This window comes from Notothenia rossii, assembly GCF_949606895.1.
Source record: "Notothenia rossii genome assembly, chromosome: 5".
NCBI classification, from domain to species: domain Eukaryota; kingdom Metazoa; phylum Chordata; class Actinopteri; order Perciformes; family Nototheniidae; genus Notothenia; species Notothenia rossii.
Window position 1 is genome coordinate 6,495,121 of NC_136903.1, and position 6,000 is coordinate 6,501,120.

Consider the following 6,000-nt stretch of genomic DNA (forward strand, 5'->3'; position numbering starts at 1 on the left):
GAATTAAGAAACTCCCCCCCCCCCCTGCTGAGACTAGAGGTTACCAAACAGGTAAACCCCGGCTGTCCCGTTTGAGTGCTTTAGCGAATCTCCTGCCGGGCCCCGCGTTGGCTCTATTTCATACCATTGTCTGCCGGCGGTGATTAACTGCCCTGCTTGTGGCTCGGTGATTTCTGCTTTGTGTTGAGAGCTGTGCGGATGGGACTGTAGGGGAGGGAGGGAGGGAGACGGGCGGGTCAGCTGATGCTCTGAGGTGCAGGAGATTTATGACCCCCCAGAACAAAGCTGTGTCTGCTGAGGGACCATAAACCATAAATCAGGGAGAAGTGGGTCAGATTGGGTCAGTGCTCATCTGCTCGCTGCAGATCTGCTCGCTCTTTTCCAAAAGGTGCTCTTTTTCTATTTTTCACACCTGGATATTTGACACTTTTAAGTTTTTTGTTATTTTACAGTTTGAGTTTTTATCTCAATTTTTTTTTTTCATTTTTGATATTTTGTTATTTGGTTTGAAAGCACTGTCAGATCTCTATTTTGATTCAAACTAATACAGAAAAAAGTTTTATTCTAAATTCGGTTCTATAGCTGTATCGATCACACTTTTATATTGAATTTTTATCTCACCGTGTTCTTTGCTTTTTACATGTTCTTATTTGTATTTAATGTTTTTTATTTATTGTTTGGTAAGTTTCAAAGCACTGTCAGGATTGCTATATTATTTCTAATTAACTAATGTTATACTCTGAAATCTGTTCTAAATCTGTTGTTCAAATTAATTCATCCATCATTATAAGTTTATTTCCTTTTTTTAATATATCTTTTTTAATTTTTTTATATACATTTATTTTTTGAGTTTCATATTTTGTTATTTGTGTTTACTGTATTTGTTATTTGATATTTCTAAAAGCACTGTCAGGATCACTATTTTATTTCAAATTAAATATTTTTCATAAATATTTTCTATACCAGTTGTTAAAATGACTTTATTCATCACAAGCAGACTCATGTCTGTGCTGTTTAACTCCAGGATATTCAGCTGTCAATCGTATTCCCGAATGAATTCTTATTTTTCATTTCAAATGCCATTACCTTCATTAAGTGAATCACCCCTAATCCTTTCATTATCTCCAGCTATGTTAACTCCATTGGCCTTTAGTCCCCGTTCGTCTTAATCGTCCTAATTATGTAATATTTGCCTCTTTAAAAAGCCTGATGAGAGTCAAAATGGCATGCTCTCATTTTGGCAGCGACTTGTTAGTGATTGTATTACACTCTCCTCCGTCTGATTCCAGTCTTCTTGATTCTGATCGCTGGTTTGACTAGTTTTGTGATTTGTCTTCCTGAGGGCAGCTGAAGCCGATGTGAGAAATTGATTTTCTGCAGAAGGATTAGCAGTGGGGTTACAGCTATAGGCATGCATTGCATTACAGTGATTCACTCACGCATCTGTACACCAAAGTAGGCTAAACACGTTATTTATTAGCTGTTGTATAAGAAGGATATTTGACTAAAACACACACAGGCTTACAGAAGACACTGTGGAGGTAGTGGGCGACGGATATGGGAATAACAATGAATAACTTGGAGCTGTGTTTCCCAAGTTCAGACAGCTTGAGTATAGGGAGATAAATAATCTCAGCCAGGAAGGATGGATCTTAATTCATTTGTGTCTGTATTGTTGCACAAACAGGCATTGCACACTGCTGCTGGAAATCAAACAAATGCAAATTGCATCTGTGGAATGGAAACATCAGAAGTCTCTCAGTATGGCTGCCATAACAGCGGGGATTTGTACTTGTGTTTACGACAACACTGATCATATTTTCTCCCGTTTTTGAGTGAACGGGAATTAAGCACGAGGCGGAAGCATGCTGCGTTAATGTTTCTGCCTTTATTATGCTAATCGGTTTACAGTGTGTTAGCTATGTATGGAATTGTGATATACGTGGTGTCAGGAGATAAACACCCGCAAGAAATACATGGCGAGACTTTTTATCAAATATTTCCTAAACACCTTCACAGATATTTGCTTTTATATGACAGAAAGTGAAAAACAGCTCAGCTTGAAAAGGTATAAAGTGACCTGTTCCGAGCTGAATGTTAATGTATCCACCGTGCGTGAAAATGGATTGGAACTGAAATGATTCATGAGTGTTTTTGTCTGCGTCTCACACATTCAGCTTACATGTTGTTTCACAGTCACTGAGTCATTATGCTGAGGTTTTTGCCGCTATGATGGCTTTTTACTGTCAGCGCTGCAATAATGGGTTACACAAACTGCATAATCAAGTCTCCAGGGTCGGCCATTAGGGCCTGCGTTTGGTTTATTACTGCAGTCCAGTCTTATTGTTACATTAGTTTGGACGTTGCTCAGGACTTTACTGGAAAGCTGTTGTTTTGCTCATTAAAATGATTCCCACTGCAGTTTAGTGGCATTATTATAAGATAATGTACACCACAAAGCTGCAATGTTTTTATGACCATCTCAACAATGGAGGGAAAATAACGTTGCAGAATACGCAATTAGAAATATATCATTTTTAATATGCACTCATTAGCGCATTATGTTCTAGCCAAACACTTTTAGATTTTAAATTTGGTTTTGGATGGGTGAAAAAAGTGTCTAAAATAATGTTGTTGTGTGAAAATTTTCAAAAATTAAATGAACTTCCCTGGAGCGATGCAGGCCATTTGGGAGGTTATAATTAAAATTAAGGCTGGAGTTTTTTCTAAAAGTTATACATAAAATAAAGTCCTTTGCACAGATTTTTATCAACCAACATGAAGACAAAGTTGCGTGCTCTCCACAAAATATAAACAATAATAATCAAAAAGTATTCCACTATGTTTTCTGATGGAGAAAACTAGTGTTTGTTGTCCACAGTTAGCTAGTTAAAGGGGACCTATCATGCAAAATGCACTTTTGTACGTCTTTTATACATGAATATGTGTCCCCGGTGTGTCAGGGAACTCACCAAGAGTCAGGGAACTCAACCCTCTCCCTTTTCCTCCATACCCAAATCTCTAAAAACAGGGCTGCAACGGATCTGATACAGATTTGAAATTGTTCTGACGTCAGAAACGGGGTGCTCCGCCTATATGGGCAACTCTCCACCAATCAGGGGAATGAGAGGTTGCGTGGCATGGTAACAGCATGGTAACATGACGCTCGTGCCTTGCCCCCCTCCTTTGCAGATGGGCGTGGTCAGCCGCAGATCATTTGCCACAGAATCAGCCCTTGTGGAGACAGGGCTGGATTAGAGCAAATAGAGCAAAATGAGGCATGGCTAAAATGCATGATCTGTTTGGTATTTTGAAAAAAAAACTTCACAGACATGTTTTATATAGGTATGGCCCTACAATATATTAATCAAATATAGCATGATAGGTGCACTTTAAGTTTACCGGACTTCTTTCTGTGGATTGATATGACTGCAATAGTCCCTTGATCCTCCTTAGCAACAGTCTGTTCTCCTTAGCAACGGTCTGTTCTCCTTAGCAGTGGTCTGTTAATGAATGAAATTAACAACCTCTGTCCAAATTGACCAATCAGAATAGAGTATTCAACTAAGCCGTGTATTAATAAGTTATAATTGCCTTATAGGTGTGAGAGCTCCTGTCTCCCATCATGTTGAGGAGGAATAGCAAAAAATCGTAGATTTGAACTGGTCATAGTATATTTGTGTAGGCATATAAAGCCTATTGCATTTTTACAAGATACACTGGAAATAGAATGATTTAATATGACATTTTACTGGAGTTTCCACACGACAACTCAAACATAATAGTTTTATTCTTCTGAATGTGGCAGGATTTTCAGACGATGATTAGAAACACAGCTTGGACAATGTGTAATTAAAATCCCTGTTTAATTGAATCCTCTGAATTATACAAGATTTCCAGAATCCGCAGAACGCTGCTCTGTACCTTCAGCAGTTTGTCTCCGGAGAGCCCGCTGCGCTTTGATGTGAAATATTTCATTGTGCTTTGAATTCAACATCAGGCGTGCATCTGTTCTATGGGCTTAACTCATCGACATCATCGAAGGAATGATAATTTCTCCCCAGACAGCTTTGAACGAGCCGTAATGTCATATGCTGCGAATTGATGGCCTTATGCTTAGTGGGGAATAAATCAATGTAGCATACAGAGTAAGATGTAACTGATAGGATAAAACACATCTGTGCTTTTCATAACAGATTTTAGGCGTTTTCCGGCACATTACAACCATGCGTTTATGAAAAGGGACATTACGTACTGTACAATCTTGATGAATGGCTGATGAATTGAGGTTGCTTTAATCACAATGTGTCCTCAGTTGAATGAATTAGATTGGCAGGTCAGATATAATGAATACCTCTGGCTTTAATAACCCATAAAGAAAAAGGAAGATAAGAGAAATGACCATCAAAGAGTCATTTCAACGATCAAGATGGTGCCGGATTTTATTGTAAAGCGTGACCTCTGACATTCAAACATAAAGAGTAAAGAAAGAACGGAGAATAATAAGCATTTATTTCATCTTTAAAATGCTGAGAATATTAACCTCTTGTGTGTGCATTATGGCTTTCATTCAATTTCACGTGTTAGTCAAACACTAATGATATTTGTCATAAGAGGTCATTTTGTCTAATTATATTATCAATTTGCCTGGAATAAAAAAAAAAGACATTATTATAATTTCATCAAAGCTTGTTGCCATAATTATTGCTGTGAGTCTGGACCCCCACAGATGTGATCAAATAATCCCAAAACACATTTGGATATTTCAATTTAATGAAGTCATTCCTACTGTAAAGCAGATGTCAGATTGCAGAGCCTTTTCTCATGTTGGTGTCCTCTGTGTTTTGTGTTTTGAGTCTGGACATATGAAGCCCAAGTTCCTGCAGATCGTAATGGAATGCAGCCGGATACATTATTAATGTCAAGGTGAGACACACACACACACACACATACACACACACACACACACACACACACACACACACACACACACACACACACACACACACACACACACACACACACACACACACACACACACACACACACACACACACACACACACACACACACACACCCACACACACACACACACACACAGACACACACACACACACACATACACACACACACACACACACACACACACACACACACACACACACACACACACACACACACACACACTTTATCTCTTTCTCAGCAGTGTCTTGTCACTGTTCCAGCACAAATGCATCTTTTTGTTGTTGGCAGCCGAACCGGAGACGCTTTGTTTAATGGCATCACAAACCTTAATGTTAAAGGAATTGTGATAAACACATTTTAGCTGTCAGGCCGAGAGATAGATGACAAGATTTATACCTCATATGTCTGAACGCTAAATCTGTTAGCTTAGCATGGGTTAGTTTAGCCTAGCAAAGCTTAGCTTACTGGAAATAATGGAAACAGGAAGTGACAGCTAGCCTGGCTCCGTCGTAAATTAACAAAATCCATCTTCCACCACCTGTAAACCTCACTAATTAACATGTTATACACCATTTGCTTATTGAGTTGAGAACAGTCATTTCCTGGATTCTCTACTATTTGGTAACCCCACTGTGACAACAAGACAGAGGCAGGCCAGAAGTTTCCCCCTGCTCCCAGAGTTTTTGCTGAGCTAAGCTAACGGACTGATGACTGTTGCTTCATATTATTCGACCTAAGTATCAAGAAAGAAAATGTTTTGCCCATTACCCAAGATCTCAAAGGTTTACTATCTTTTGTAACGGTTTAGAGATGTAATTCATCAGCTTATACTAGGACCAAGAATTCCCAAAACACTCCTGAACACATAATGTTTATCGCTAATATCTGGCATTACGAGGTATTTACCAGCATGATTGGTCAAAATACTATATCTAACAGTTTTTTCAATGTATTGGCCTCATCGAAATACTGGGGAAAGGATTATTACTGATATTTTAAGTGGTTCTTTTTAGTTTACAAAGACAAAGCAAACCA

General features: G+C 38.6%; 1 protein-coding gene across 11 annotated transcripts in view; it reads left to right on the top strand.

Annotated features, from left to right (window-relative positions):
- LOC307040856 (alpha-1,3-mannosyl-glycoprotein 4-beta-N-acetylglucosaminyltransferase C-like) overlaps positions 1 to 6,000 on the top strand; it is a 177,740-nt gene that overhangs the window by 45,464 nt on the left and 126,276 nt on the right. For 8 of the 11 annotated variants that reach the window (XM_079684026.1, XM_079684027.1, XM_079684031.1 and 5 more), the window contains one exon: positions 4,857 to 4,926. The exons of 2 other annotated variants lie outside the window; for them this stretch is intronic. The gene's annotated coding sequence lies outside the window, so the exon portion shown is untranslated. Of the gene's footprint in view, positions 1 to 216; positions 389 to 4,856; positions 4,927 to 6,000 lie in introns of those variants that run through there. One more of the 11 variants, XM_079684033.1, reaches the window with a different exon arrangement.